This window comes from Lithobates pipiens, unplaced genomic scaffold (assembly GCF_037356315.1).
Source record: "Lithobates pipiens isolate NorthernLeopardFrog02 unplaced genomic scaffold, aLitPip1_a1.2 Scaffold_8, whole genome shotgun sequence".
In the NCBI taxonomy this organism is placed as follows: Eukaryota; Metazoa; Chordata; class Amphibia; order Anura; family Ranidae; genus Lithobates; species Lithobates pipiens.
This window is the reverse complement of record NW_027507903.1, coordinates 558,791,627-558,807,987: the sequence shown is the minus strand read 5'-3', so window position 1 is coordinate 558,807,987 and position 16,361 is coordinate 558,791,627. Positions and strand designations below refer to the sequence as shown.

The 16,361-nt window shown below is 40.2% G+C and overlaps 1 protein-coding gene and 1 long non-coding RNA gene across 7 annotated transcripts in view; one reads left to right on the top strand and one right to left on the bottom strand.

The window, feature by feature from the left end:
- WIZ (WIZ zinc finger) overlaps window positions 1-16,361 on the top strand; it is a 290,134-nt gene that overhangs the window by 200,235 nt on the left and 73,538 nt on the right. The window lies entirely within an intron of this gene.
- LOC143960954 (uncharacterized) lies at window positions 1,240-6,937 on the bottom strand. The gene is made up of 2 exons (XR_013270386.1): window positions 6,334-6,937; window positions 1,240-6,229 (listed from the first exon to the last, which is right to left on the bottom strand). It is a non-coding gene; the product is annotated as an uncharacterized LOC143960954 (long non-coding RNA).

Here is a 16,361-nt window from a genome sequence, read left to right as displayed (position 1 = left end):
TGCCTCTAGCACAGGCTTAGGTGCAGTACTCTCACAAGTAGTGAATGGTGAGGAGCATCCGGTGACGTACTTGAGTAGAAAACTAACCCCGGCCGAGAAAAATTATGCCATTGTGGAGCGAGAATGTTTGGCAGTAAAGTGGGCCCTAGAATCGTTAAAGTATTACTTGCTAGGCAGGAAATTCAAGTTGGTGACAGACCATGCCCCCCTAACATGGATGAAGTTAAACAAGGAGAGAAATGCAAGAGTGACTAGATGGTTTCTCTCCCTACAAAACTTTAATTTCACTGTGGAACACAGGCCAGGGAAATTACAGGCAAATGCTGACGCATTGTCAAGGGTAAGTTGTCTGTGGGGACAAAAGGCTCAGCCCTCCGGTCTGAAAAAGAGGGGGGGGATATGTAGACATGTCACTGGAGAAGTGGTTGAGGGGGTGTACATCTCACCTAGGTTGCTACACAGTGTGAGATGGTAAATCCAGGATGGATCAGTTTCTCAGCAGCGATATGCTGCTGAGTTGTTATTTAAATTTTGCCGGGCCTGGGTTTATATGGAATGGCAGGTAGGTTTGGTAGAGGGACCTGTCATTCCACATCCCCCGATCCAGTTCTGGGTTTGGGATCAGGTGAGCTTTGATCCTAATTAGCCTGGGAAGCTAAAGGCACTGCAGAGTCTGCAGGTGATTGCTTCTCAGCCAGGGAATGAACAATCTGTGTGTTGAAGGAAGCTGCAAGCACAGCCACTGCTGGAGCTAAAACCCACCCTGCGATATCCAGGTGAAAGACGCTGTGTTTGTAAGTGTCAGATAGGTGAGCAGAACCTGTTAGTAAGCGCCCATCCGGGCTAGGACTTTTATTTTTGTTGTACTTAGAAAAGCACGGTGTTGCTGTATATTTTGTTTGCTGGACTGTTTGTACCACGAATAAACGCCAAGATCTGCTTTATCAAATTCCAAGTCTGCTGTGAACTGTGTCCAAACACACCCTACCCCGGGAAGATCCCTTACAATATATATATATATATCAGGAGAAGGGTTGAAAGAAATGGAGTAGACAGTAGAAAACTCTACTCTCAGTAAAATACATATTACCGGGCATTTCTTAATGAATAGCAAAGTCTTTGTATATTATGTGAATCAGTATCCCTTCTCCTAAAGGGTGTGTAGCGGAGATATGTATGTCTTCATCCAAGGCTGCATTTGCTACGTATTTTCAAGAGTAGAAATTGAAGAATCCTTCGTTCGTCCAATAGTTGTTTTATTGTTCAGAAAGATAAGCAAAGACAAGATTGACATCTGGTAACATATGGCATGGTTTTGGCTTCTAAGGTGGTAGGTTCTTCTGGTGTTACATTTTCAAAGCATTGAGTTCCTTCTCTTCCCACCAATCTACCCTACTCTCATAATCCTGCTCCATTCTTATACTGTTTCATGATGTTATGTCAGCATATTCTAATAACACCCATATTTGCATATATACCTAATATGGTTCAGTCTATAGATAAGAAGCATAACTCCACCCATTGTCCGGACATAATAACTCAAAAATAGAAATAACTACTCAGCAAAACCACTCCTCCCTGTACTCTCTGTTGTTCTGTGACCTTCAGAGACCATACTTATTACCGTACATATAACTTACATATATTTTCTGAAACCTTTATCACTTAAAATATTAATTAACTCAAAAACTTCTAACAATTCTCCCTCAATGCACTATATTCAACAAATAAGTGCATTCATCTTAAATAATAAATGTCTCTGATTCTCTTTTTTCCAATACAAACACTACAATAAACATGAATACAATACACATTAATACATTTTAATGTGTCAGATATTGTACATAAACGTTTTCCAAAACTCTGAGATATTTCTATGAAAAATATTTAAATAATTCATTCCATTGAGAAAGTATAAATTATTATATTTATTCATTTTAATTAATTCTCCATCTAAATCATGTAATATTAAATATTTTCTTCTTTCAGCTTTATACATTTATTTAACTTCTTGTGAAACTCTTATAACTTTAACCATATCATATAACTATTTTATGGATAATCTATGATTTTACTTTAAAATGATCTTCTTTTCAAGTATATTGTTCCATTATATGACACATTCTCTATGTGTATTCTTATCTGTGAAACCACTGACCTACTGACCTTTAGTCATAAACTCTGGACATGGAGAACAACTGGTACCAAAATGACATTCACACAACTTAGATATTACCTAAATCACTCACACTTCATTTATAGCCCTTTCATACACATTTTGAATCAATTGCTCCAGATGTACCATAGCTAATCACTGGATCAGATAAACCAGAAGTAATTTTCAGACTAAAAATACTTGTCATAATTTTTTCACCTTTTTTCATTTCTTCCTTAATCAATTTATAAAATTGTTTCATTCTAACCATAATACATATTTGAAACAAAATACATAAAAACCTTCCCATTATTTGATTGTCATATTTTATATATTCTATCTATCATTATATTTATTTTTCAATTTATTTATCCATCTATCCATGACCAGCAAACAACTTTTCTATTTCTTTTTTTTTTTTTTCAAACATTCCAAAATTATTTAATTCAACAATAACTTTGTTTAGACACATTGAAATCCTTTTCTTCATATACTCTAATTATAGCCTTTTTTCTTTCCTATTATCTTATCACTATCATCATTATTCAGATAATTCATAAAAAAATTCTTATGAGAATCATCCTAACTCCCCCTCACATAATGATCGACCGATCAATATGTCGCTTTTGATGCAAGTTCACCAAAATATGATAGTCCTTGATAACATAATCAAAAAATAAGAAAAAAAAGAAATAGTAACAAATAGAAATTTAGTTGTGCTTGTTGCATTGTCATGGACGAATTCAAAAAAACTAAATAAAAATATAAAGAAATCGTTTTCTTTAAATTTAGAAACAAAAGACATATCTATAAAAGAAAATGAAAACAAGTATCAAATTCTTTAAAAAAATTATGTTTTCCTAAATAATTTTCATTAATCAATTTAAACCATTTTAGACTGATAATCCTTTCTGTATTTACCCATTTTATTCTTATTTTTACCAATTATTTTTATTCTTACCAATACTTTTGAAACAAAAAACTATAATCCCAATGTACCTTAAAAATAACAAAATAATCTTCCCAATTGATATCCCAGTTGACATCTCTGTTGACATCCTTGGTACCTTCAGATCTATAATTATTAACCATAACTTTAGCTACTGGAATACATTTCTAAACATACTCATTAGAAGTAGAAATCTCATTCTCATCACTTCTTTTAAATTTAGCAAAGGCCTAGCCACGTTTTGTGAACAAACTTCTGAAATACCTATACTTGTTGTTTGCAAAATTTGCAACCACACTACTTTCTATAGAACAGATTATATAAATAACTAAGTATGCTAATCTCAAAAGCCTGTCATTAACTCAAAAAGTTAACAAACCCTATGTTTAGAAAATAATAACGTTTTTAAACTATAGCAGGTAAATAAGTCACCCAATATTTACCTTTATCATCTTAACCAATACTATTCATACGTTCTACAATACCTGAGTACTTAAGATGATAAGAAACAAAAACTTTACTAAACCTAAAATTGCATACATGTCCTTCACTACCTGTTCTATAAAATTTTAAATCATTAACTGATTCCATGGTTTGAAATCCAACCCCAATGGAATATGTCATAAGTTCACAACAACTTAGCTTTTATAAAAAAATATAATTTTTTCTAGAATTACCTCAATTAATTTATCAAAAAGAAACATTAACTAAAAATACAACATCCTTGTAATCCTCCTGTAGCAAGTGAAAAATGAATATAATCAATCTATATAGATTTGCCAAATCCCTCAATACTTTGTAGTATCAGGTTAGGCCTCTTTCACTTTAGATAATTCTATAAACAAATAAAACAATATTCAGAAGTTTGATGACAAAGTGTTCTATAATGAATAGTTCAGAATTTCCTTCATTAGCTTAAACAAAAAATCAATCAGTCAGTCAGGTAACTGGATATGCAAAAAGAAATATTTTCATTTAAAAATAACTCTATCCCTTATTGTTGGAATCCAATTATTTTTACAATAAATGTTATCTCCTTTACCAGTCTGTACTGATTCTAACTAAGACAACATGTCATAGCCCCCCTCTTTATCCTGTGACTAATATTAAATCTTGTAAAATATAATCTTGCCAGATTACTGTTTTTTTCTCTACACTGACAATTTATTTTAATTTTGTAAAAGAACATTCATTTAGGTTGGGCTTTCCTAAATATTCTGTTTCTGAAAGAAATTTGATCATGTTGAAGTTTCTTTTCAGAACCAAGCATTCCCCTCATACAGTATGATTGATTGAACCACACCTGCTCTGTCACTGACTGCTAAACCAACACATGGCAGTCTTAAGATCAGCTTTTAATGTAGACACATACAGAAAATGAATATTGTCATTCCATTGTGCCAATATTTGGATCCATCTATAGAAGCACAAGAAATAATTTCCCCAATAAATGTCCACTAAAAGTTGAAAAGATTACATTTTCATTCTTAATTTACACAACTGTGGGTCTATCCCTCACACCCTTAGTCACCATGTATTTATATCCCACTACAACTGATCTTTTTAACATCCAATTGCCACTAGACAAAGCTGTGTGTATTGACACCTCCTGTTTTCCTTGTAATAACACCTTTAGTGTAACATAAGATGTTTTTCAAAACAAATGGTGCAAAACCCACAATGTCTCAGATCTGTAGCATTGGACAATGCACTCCTAACACATTTATTTATAAATACCAATGAAATTGTCTCATCATCCACATACACTTGAATGTACAATGACTGAGAGAAATTTTTATATTTACCAAAAATACTAAATTTATAAGAGCTTTCTTCAGATCTTCAAATGTTTGTACATAAGTTATCTTTTGTTATTAAAAATATATTTGCCCTACAGTAAGCCTATATAATTCATTAACATTTACTCAGATACTTTGTCTGCAAAAATCTCAATGAACTCTCGAAAAAAGTTATTAAGGGCTAAAAAAAAATCTTATTTTTTAAAAACAATTACTTTTAGCAAGGAATAATACCTTTTAAATATATATTTTCCTCATCAGTTAACCCTCTTCCAAGTATCTGGAAAATTTAACACAAAAATGCATTGTGCTTTGATCCATAAAAGTGAAAAATGTCATGGCATGACTGACCAGTCTGTAACTTGATCTGCATCTCTCTGTTGGTAATGCACTCCTCACATGTCACATACTCTTCAGAGAATGATCTGTTACTGACAGTCTTGGCTACCATGGTTTGTACACTCTTCACTGTACAATTCGGTAACAATCTCGTTTTTTTTAATGTTTAACCTTTTTATCACTTTTTAAACATATTTTGTTTGTACATCAACTTATTATTTCCTGCAACCAAATCTTTAGAATTTTTGTAAAACACTAAACATCATGTTTTTTTCTATTATCTCAATTTCATACAGTTCTTTCCACAATCTTAATCAATAATTTTTCTCTGAAAACTTTGTTCAGGGCTTAATACATAAACATATACATGCAGCATTAAACTTAATCTCCTTAAAAGAACTTCTTTACACTCTGGCATAATTAATTACCTTACTACGGCATGTATTCCTATATTCCATACATATGAAATATATAACTTTCCCGATCGTACTGAGACTTACTTCTGAGCCTAGAGATGTTAACGATTCCCATGTTATTCTTTCATTTAAACAAACACACTCACCCCTTGTTAGTATGATAGTCCTGTGTGTACTTAAAATAAAACAAGAGATGAATAATGTCCTTTTAACTTTGTTGTTCGTTGCTTTATCTTTCTTTTTCTTCTTTTCTTGTAGCTTTTTGCCTTGTTTCTTGAATTGTGTGCTGTAGTGTCTTGCCTGTTGATTTATTCTTTGCCTTTGTGCTTGGACCTTCCATCTTCAAATATCAAAATCCGACTTCCAAATTAGCTCACCCAAAGTGTACATTTTCCTCTGTACCTACAATGGTGACTTTTTCAAATAACGTGAAGTCTTTGTTCCTGTTTCAACACTTTTTCTTCTTGGGTAACAATCCAATATTTTCTTATGTGAGACTTTCTCACCTTCTTAGGAACTAACCTTGGCAGATATCTTCACATACGTAACTAAATTACGTCTTCACAAAGTCCTGGATTTTCCAAAAAGTAGTAGAAACGTAAAATGTAATGGAAACTCTACATACATACACTTCTTAGTAAAATACATATTACTCTAGTATTCTACTATACTCACAGGGGCGTTTCTTAATGAATAGCAAAGTCTTTGTGTATTATGTGAACCAGTATCCCTTCTCCTAAAGGGTGTGTAGCGGAGATATGTATGTCTTCATCCAAGGCTGCATTTGCTACGTATTTTCAGGAGTAGAAATTGAAGAATCCTTCGCTCGTCCAATAGTTGTTTTATTGTTCAGAAAGATAAGCAAAGACAAGATTGACATCTGGTAACATATGGCATGGTTTTGGCTTCTAAGGTGGTAGGTTCTTCTGGTGTTACATTTTCAAAGCATTGAGTTCCTTCTCTTCCCACCGATCTACCCTACTCTCATAATCCTGCTCCATTTTTATACTGTTTCATTATGTTATGTCAGCATATTCTAATAACACCCATATTTGCATATATACCTAATATGGTTCAGTCTATAGATAAGTAGCATAACTCCACCCATTGTCCTGACATAGTAACTCAAAAATAGAAATACCTACTCAGCAAAACCACTCCTCCCTGTACTCTCTGTTGTTCTGTGACCTTCAGAGACCATACTTATTACCGTACATATAACTTACATATATTTTCAGAAACTTTTATCACTTAAAATATTAATTAACTCAAAAACTTCTAACAAGGGTACAAAAGAATTTCCAAGGCATTAGATATACCATGGAACACAGTGAAGGCAGTCATCATCAAGTGGAGAAAATATGGTACAGCAGTGACATTACAAGGAACCTCCTAAACTGATGAAAAGAAAACTGGTCAGGGATGCTGGCAAGAGGCCTACAGCAACATTAAAGAAGCTGCAGGAATATCTGGCAAGTACTTGCTGTGTGGTACATGTGACAACAATCTCCCGTATTCTTCATATGTCTGGGCTATGGGGTAGAGTGACAAGACGGAAGACTTTTCTTAAGAAAAACATCCAAGCCTGGCTAAATTCAGCAAAAACATATCTGAAGTCTCCACAAATCACGTGGGAAAATGTGTTATGGTCTGATGAAACCGAGGTTGAACTTTTTGGCCATAATTCCAAAAGACAGGTTTGGCGCAAAAACAATACTGCACATCACCAAAAGAACATCATACCCACAGTGAAGCATGGTGGTGGCAGCAGCATGCATAGGAGCTGTTTTTCTTCAGCTGGAACTGGGGCCTTAGTCAAGGTAGAGGGAATTATGAACAATTCCAAATACAAGTCAATATTAGCACCATACTTTCAGGCTTCTGCTAGAAAGCTGAACATGAGACAAGCTTCATCTTTCAGCATGCCAACCACCCAAAGCATACATCCAAATCAAAAAAGGAATGGCTTCACTAGAAGAAGAAGATTCAAGTTTTGGAATGGAAATCTGCGGGGTGATCTGAAGAGGGCTGTGCAGTGGAGATGCCCTCACAATCTGACAGATTTGGAGTGTTTTTGCAAAGAAGAGTGGGCAAATATTGCCAAGTCAAGTTGTGCTTCAACAAAGTATTAGTTTAAGGGTGTGCACATTTATGCAACCATATTATTTTATTTTTTTATTTTTACTTACCTCCACCTAAAAGATTTCAGTTTGTTGTTCAATTGAGTTGTACAGTTTATAGGTCACATTAAAGGTGGAAAAAGTTCTGAAATCATTTATCTTTGTTTATTTTTTTACATCACAGGAACCTGACATTTTAACAGGGGTGTGTAGACTTTTTGTATACACTGTAGGTGGAGCAGGCGCCATTATTCATTTATTGCTGAAAAAAAATTCAACTTAAAAAAAAACTTGCTTACCTTGGACTATCTACTTTCCAAAAAGGGGCATTTGAGGGATATTTGTACCGTCCTGGTGTTTTCAGGCCTCCAGAAATAAGAGCCCGTCAGTACGGGATTGATCGATTTTCAGATATTCAGTGCATTCGGAAAGTATTCACAACGCTTCATTTTCTTATGCTACAGACTTATTCCAAAATGGAATTAAATTCATTATTTTCCTCAAAATGCTACAAAACAATACCACATAATGACAATGTGAAAAAAGTATTTTTTTTATTTTACTTTTATAGCATATGTAAAGATTTCAAACAAAAACAAAAATCCCATGTACATAAGTATTCACAGCCTTTGAGCAATACTTCGTTGAAGCACCTTTGACACCAATTACAGCCTCACGTCTTTCTGTGTATGATGCTTTAAGCTTGGCATCCCCATGATGCTGCCACCACGTTTCACTGTAGAGATGGTATTGGCCAGGTGATAAGTGGTGCCTGGTTTCCTCCAGACGTGACACTTGCCATTCAGGCCAAAGAATTCACTCTTTGTTTCATCAGACCAGAGAATTTTGTTTCTCATGGTCCGAGAATCCTACAGGTGCCTTTTGGCAAACTGCAGGCGGGCTGTCTTGTGCCTTATACTGAGGAGTGGCTTGGACTTCATGGCTTGGTTTGTGCTCTGACATGCACTGTTAACTGTGGAACCTTATATAGACAGGTGTGTGCCTTTCCAAATCACATCCAATCAACTGAATTTACCACAGGTGGACTCCAATCAAGTTATAAAACAGCTCAATGATGATCAGTGGAAACAGGATGCGCCTGAGCTCAATTTTGAGTTCCATGGCAAAGGTTGTGAATACTTCTTATGTACATGTGATGTATTTCTTTTTTATTTTTAATAAGTTTGCAAAGATTTCAAACTTCTTTCACATTGTCGGTATTGTATGTAGATTATTGAGGAAAATAATGAATGTAATCCATTTTGGAATGAGGCTGTAACATAACAAAATGTGGAAACGGATGCACTGTATATACCATAGTTTGTGGACTCTATAACTTTCCTACAGAATAGGTGACACTGATTTGGGTTATTTTCAACAAAAAACAAGTAGCAGTATACATTTTGGCCTAAACTTATGATTATTTGCAAAAATTTTGTGGGGTTTTTCATTTATTTAGTAAAAAATAAAAAATCCAGTGGTGATTAAATACCACCAAAATAAAGATCTATTTAAAGCAGAACTTCAGTCATTTTTTCATCTTGCCATCTATTAAATCATCTAGCCTTATTTTAACTTTGGATAGTAAAACATTTTATTTTCTCCCAGTAAATACCTTATACAGCCCACTTCCTGTTTCTTGTCTGGAAAAATGCCTAGGCATTTGACTTCATGCACAGCTCTCTCTCCCTCTGGTGAGAGTTTGCCAGTAAGGGAGGGGAGGGAGTCATAAAAGAGGGCCAATCAGAGATGCAGAGCTGGAGGTGCGCCTCTGTGTAAATCCTGGAAGCGAACACGCAACAGCTTTAGCTGCCCACGGTTAAAATGGTTGCAGCCAGACTCAGTGGAGGGAGATTTCTGCAGCATATTTGGCAAGTACAGAATCACAGTATATATAAACTGATATACAAAGTGGTTGGAGGGAAGCTTCAGGATAGCAAAGATGTTTTTTATTACAAAAATATTGTGAACAGACTGCAGTTCCTCTTTAAGTGAAAAAAATAATTTCAAATGGGTACACGTACAGCATTGCATGACCGCATCATTGTCATTCAAATGTGACAGCGTTGAAAGCTGAAACTTGGCCTGGGCAGGAAGAGGGTGAAAGTGCCCGGTATTGAAGTAATCAATACTGTGTATTGCCCCCTTTAGCATCAATGACATTGTGCAGTCTTTTAGGCCCTGAATGTTTGCAGTTGGTTTAGCTGTGCATTTGTCTTGGCAAAATGCCTCCAAGTCATGTAGTCTTTTGGTTTGCTTTACACGAGTAACATAGTGTGAATTTCGCTGCTACTACTTGAATGTTGGTGTCCCCGACTAACGGAGGAGTGTCCACAGTAGAAATTTGGGGTCCACTATTAACACCCAAAAAAGTGCTTTATCACCACCCTAGACTCCACACTTCTCACAAGGAATTGAATTTTAAATAGACTTTCATTTCATTTGTATTTATATTTGAATTCATTCTTCCACTATATGTTTATATTTATAAGCAGTATTTTCTTCTATTTTTGTAGGGTTTTATGCACTGTAACTTAAATGTTTTATGGTGGTTCGTGTTTATTCAAGATAAGGACCCATGCAAAGTCTCTTTATACTTTATTTTACCATGTTTTTATTGAAAATGTTTTAAAAAAAAATTATTACAAGGAACCAGATAGAACATTTTCAGGTTTCTGACAATAGAAGGATAGATACATGAAAGTGAGACTTGATCTAATCAACGTACACAATGCTGAAAGAGTACAATAAAACCAAACATTGTGTATTAATAAATCCACAGTAAAGTAGCAATATTGGTCTTTTCACCAGCACCTCTGGACACCCCGATGGTGACAACAAGTGTCTGGGTGGATGCAGCAATCTTAGAAGGAAGTGGGAGCGGATACCTGGTTTTGACAGGCATCTAGCAACCAGTGCAGCGGGCAGAGAGGCCAGCGGACAATGCAATAAGAGAGTCTAGAGCAGGGGTAGGGAACCTCGGCTCTCCAGCTGTTTTGAAACTACAAATCCCATCATGCCTCTGCCTCTGGGAGTCATGCCTGTGATTGTTAGGGTCTTGCAATGTCTCATGGGAGTTGTAGTTTCAAAACAGCTGGAGAGCCAAGGTTCCCTACCCCTGGTCTAGAGAGTCAGGTCGGCGCTGCTGATAAATGTAACAATTAGGGACTGCCACAGCTTCCCCACCCCCCCTTTGCAGCAGCTTGCGGTGCACCAAGTGATCACCTTGCTCTTGCCCCCCCCCCCCCCCCATGCGGACACGCACAATCCTGGCCCATACTGGATCATAAATTCATCCCACATCAAAACACCCTTTGGGTCCGTTCACACAGGGGCAACACGACTTTGAGCGAGACTTTGGGAGGCAACTTGGTCACGACTTGAGTATGAATCACAGCACGACTTAAGGCAACTTACAAGGCAACTTGAAGTTGCTTCCAGGAGAGGAGACTTTACCAGTGGCCAATCACATAATAATCAGCTCTGTGGGAGGGAGGGGTTTGCCTAGAAAACTATTTTTACTTCCTGGAAAGTTGCTTCAATTAAGACAGGGGATCAGATTTGGAGGCAACTTCTATTGAAATCAATGGGTACAAGTTGCCTAGAAGTCGGATTGAAGTAGTACAGGAACCTTTTCTGAAGTCGGAGCGACTTCAGTAGTGTACATTAAGACGGCTCTCATTCACTTACATTGATTTTTAAATGTTGCGTGACTTGAGGCAACTTGGGACGACTTCAAGTCGGATCCAAAGTTGCTCCTGTGTGAATGGACTCTTAAGGTCTAGTGTTGCATTGTCTGCCACACTCTGTTCATCATGCTCAAATAGATAATAGTCCTGTGAACCAACTTCCATATATTTCTTCTACAAATCCTCTGTCAGTCTGCATTGTCCTTTAGAGGGACCCTGTCCCCTAGGCCCTTTGGACTTGGTAACCCTGTTACCCATTGTGGAACCCTGGCCACATTTTCCTTTTTATCCAGAGATTCAGTATATTTTCTCTCACTTTTCTTACGCTGGGCATTTTCTGAGGGTTTCTTATGCCGCGTACACACGATCAAACAAGCGGGTGGAAAAGTCCGGCAAACTCAAGTCCGCCGGACAATCCCCCCGTGTGTAGCATCCAGCACACTTTTTTGATCCGAAAGTACGGCGGACTTAGAATGTAACACTCCAATCTTCCCGCCGGACTCGCATTTCGGCGGACAATCCGGCCATGTGTATGCCAGTCCGCCATACTTTTGAAATTAACGGACTTTCCCCGCCCGGAGAAAAGTCCGCTCATTTCGAGCGGGTCTCCAGGTAGGCGGGGCCCGCAAAGGAGACGTCGCTGGCCCCGCCGCCTGGTATGGACTTAAAGGGGAACCCCAACACCGAAAAAAAATCGGCGTGGGGGTCCCCCCAAAGTCCACAACAGACCCTTGTCCGAGCATGCTACCCGGCCGGCCAGGAAAGGAGGGGCGAGCGAGCGCCCCCCTCCTGAGCCGTACCAGGCCACGTGCCCTCAATATGGGGGGTGCCTTGGGGAAGGGGGGCTGCGCGGCCCCCCCCCCATCCCAAAGCACCTTGTCCCCATGTTGATGAGGACAAGGGCCTCTTCCCGACAACCCTGGCTGTTGGTTGTCAGGGTCTGTGGGCGGGGGGCTTATCGGAATCCGTGAGCCCCTATTTAATAAGGGGGCCCCCGGATACCGGCCCCCCACCCTATGTGAATGAGTATGGGGTACAATGTACCCCTACCCATTCACCTGTAAAATAAAGTACAAAAAAAATACAACACACAAGATAAAATAATCTCCGGGGGTCTTCTCGCCGGACTCCTCCGCTATCTTCTTGTAGCTCTTTTACTAGCGGAGAAGCCCGGCATTTTTCTTCGTCGCCGCGGCCTCTTCTTCCGACTTTGGGGGTCTTGTCCCCCTCTTCATTTCTTCTGCCGGGCCACCGCGCCTTCTTATAGCTCTTTTACAGGCGGTGGCCCGGTCTTCTGTCGCCGCTGCCTTCCGTTCTTCTTCTTCTCCTGGAGATGTTGACTCGACGCTCTCTCCGGCCGCAATGCCAGGGACGCGCTGCGCTGCGACTTATATAGGGACAAGGGGCGGTGTCACATGGGTTGGTGTCACATGGTGACCCCGCCCCCTTACGATGTCAAAGTCCCGGAGGATGCTGGGACTGTAGCCATGCGACATCAACCCATGTGACACCACCCCTTGTCCCTATATAAGTCGCAGCGCAGCGCGTCCCTGGCATTGCGGCCAGAGAGAGCGTCGAGTCAACATCTCCAGGAGAAGAAGAAGAACGGAAGGCGGCGGCGGCTACAGAAGACCGGGCCACCGCCTGTAAAAGAGCTATAAGAAGGCGCGGTGGCCCGGCAGAAGAACCGAAGAGGGGGACAAGACCCCCGAAGTAGGAAGAAGAGGCCGCGGCGACGAAGAAGAATGCCGGGCTCCTCCACTAGTAAAAGAGCTACAAGAAGATAGCGGAGGAGTCCGGCGAGAAGACCCCCGAAGATGGAAGACCCCCGGAGCTGTGCAATAAATTATTTTATCTTGTGTGTTGTGTTTTTTTTTGTACTTTATTTTACAGGTGAATGGGTAGGGGTACATTGTACCCCATACTCATTCACATAGGGTGGGGGGCCGGTATCCGGGGGCCCCCTTATTAAATGGGGGCTCACGGATTCCGATAAGCCCCCCGCCCACAGACCCCGACAACCAACGGCCAGGGTTGTCGGGAAGAGGCCCTTGTCCTCATCAACATGGGGACAAGGTGCTTTGGGGTGGGGGGCCGCTTCCCCAAGGCACCCCCCATGTTGAGGGCACGCAGCCTGGTACGGCTCAGGTGGGGGGGGGCGCTCGCTCGCCCCTCCTTTCCTGGCCGGCCGGATAGCGTGCTCGGACAAGGGTCTGTTGTGGACTTTGGGGGGACCCCCACACCGATTTTTTTCGGCGTTGGGGTTCCCCTTTAAGTCCATACCAGGCGGCGGGGCCAGCGGCGTCTCCTTCGCGGGCCCCGCCTACCTGGAGACGCGCTCGAAATGAGCGGACTTTCCTCCGCGTGTGGGCGAGTCTGTTCATTTCAAAAGTAGGGCGGATAGTACGGTGGACTTAGTACGCCGTATTAGTCCGCTGAAAAAGTGCCGTGTGTGGGCAATTAGCCCGTTCGGAAAGTCCGACGGACAGTCTGGTGGTAAGTCCGCCAGACTAAGTATGTCGGACAGACGGCTACGTGTGTACTCGGCTTTACCCTTCATTCCCTTACATAATTGATGGTCTACAATGGCTGGCCAGTCTTCTATACTTGTGCCTATACCCTTCTAAACAAATATTACGGCAGATGTGTGCTCCATATACCCTTTTAACAGCACTATTCTTCCTTTTCTTACTATAGCAATCGAAAAGGACAGTAGACAGTGACAACATAACATATAACCACCAATCTATACAGTTGGATTAAAGAGGTTAAAGGGGTTGTAAACCCTTGCGGTTTTTCATCTTAATGCATTCTATGCATTAAGATGAAAAACCTCTTGTAGTGCACCAGCCCCCCTTTTACTTACCTGAGCCGGTGTCTCGGGTCCCGATTGGATAGATTGATAGCAGTGCAGCCATTGGTTCCCGCTGCTGTCAATCAAATCCAATGATGCTGGAGTTGTCTGTGTCAATGGACGCAGCAGCGGGACATGGGGGTGCCCCGAAGGAGAGTGCTTCTCCGACGGGACACTCGAGAAAAGGAGGCGCCAGGAGAGGAGGATCGGGGCCACTCTGTGCAAAACAAACTGCACAGAGGAGGCAAGTATGACTTTTTTTGTTTCTTTTATTTTAAAATAGGTTACCCTTTATCCCAAAATGCTTCACTGATAAAGGAAGTCTGATAACTAATGGAAGTAAACAGGGCATGCAGCCAAAACCTGGCACATAGTTCCCCATATCTCCTGTGTGTGAGGAACCAGGTTATCAGAACACCTGCTGCTGTTAGTATGTAGGTTCCCTCATGCCGGCCTCAGACTTCCCAGGCACAGCATGCTCATCTTACAGCACTGTGCCTCACCCCCTGGCCATACTTCTGATGTGTCAGAAGGGGCATGTTGCCCGTGAAATCCTGGGCTACAGCACCGGGGCCCAGCTCAGGTAGGTGTACCTGAGCCAGAAAAATTGTAGTAAGACCCTGTGTGTTTGAGGAGCCAAGACTAAGTTTGGGCCTTCAAGAGCTGCTCTTTGCCTCTCCTTGTCCAGCAGCCTCTCTGCTCCTTTTTACTCTGAATTTGAGGCCAGCATGCCTAGTGCTCCCCTCTCTCTGGCCCCAGTGTACACCTGCCCAGTGACCCGCTTCCATGGACTACTCTGGAGCCACCTTCCCAGCTACCTGGATGTCCTCAGTGGGTGTTCTTGAACCCTTATGTATTTCTCCTTGCTGTGTCAGATTGCTACCCCGTGGACCGTCTATCCTCGCTGTGTCATTGCTACCCCATGGACTGTCTCTCCTCACATTGCTACCCTGTGGACACTGTCTCCTACCTGCGCCATGTTGTTACTCTGTAGACTCCCTTCTCCTTGCTTTGCCCTATTGCTGCAACAACCCATTCCCATATTATATATATTTATTATACACATACATTATATATATATATATATATATATATATATATATATATATACATACATACATACATATACACACACACACACACACACACACACACACACACACACACACACAGTTGTGTGAAAAGGTATTTGCCCCTTCCTGATTTATTTGTTTGCACATTTCTCACACTTAAATGATTCAGATCAAACAAATTTTAATATTACACAAAGATAACCCGAGTAAATCCAAGATGCAGTTTTTAAATTATTATTTAATTTATTAAAGGGAAAAAAAAGTTGTTGAAACCTGCCTGGCCCTATGTGAAAAAGTAATTGCCCCCTCCGATGCTGAATCATGAATGAACAGTGATTAAACACAATTTTTTGGAAAGCTGAGTTAAGTTTCACTTGCCACAACTAGGCCTGATTATTGCCAGACCTGTTGAATCAAGAAATCACATAAATAGAAGCTGTCTGACAAAGTGAAGCATGCTAACAGATCACAAAAAGCCACAATCTAAAAAAAATTCAAGAACAGATTAGAAACAAAGTAATGTACATGTATCAGTCTAGGAAGGGTTTCAAAGCCATTTCTAAGGCTTTGGAACTCCAGTGAACCATGGGAAGAGCCATTATCCGCAAACTGAGATCATTTGGAATGGTGGTGAGCCTTCCCAGGAGTGGTCGGCCTGCAAAAATTATTCCAAGAGCATGACGACTGTTGTAGAAATGTTTATTAACGTATGTTGTCAGATGTCCCCCAGTGTCAGTTTCGCTGTAATACGCTCATGCGAGAGTATTTGCACATACAGACGTTGGTGGAAGACCATTGGCTGCGGAAACCACAGCCAATCTGTTTGCTCTTTTGGGGATGTTTGTTTATGCCTCACCAAGAGACTGGCCACCTCATGGCGATTGCATTAACGCTCCTAGCCAACAAATCTGTGTACGTAGGAATCATAGCATAACCATAAAAAATCATGGCCCACTGAGCCATGATA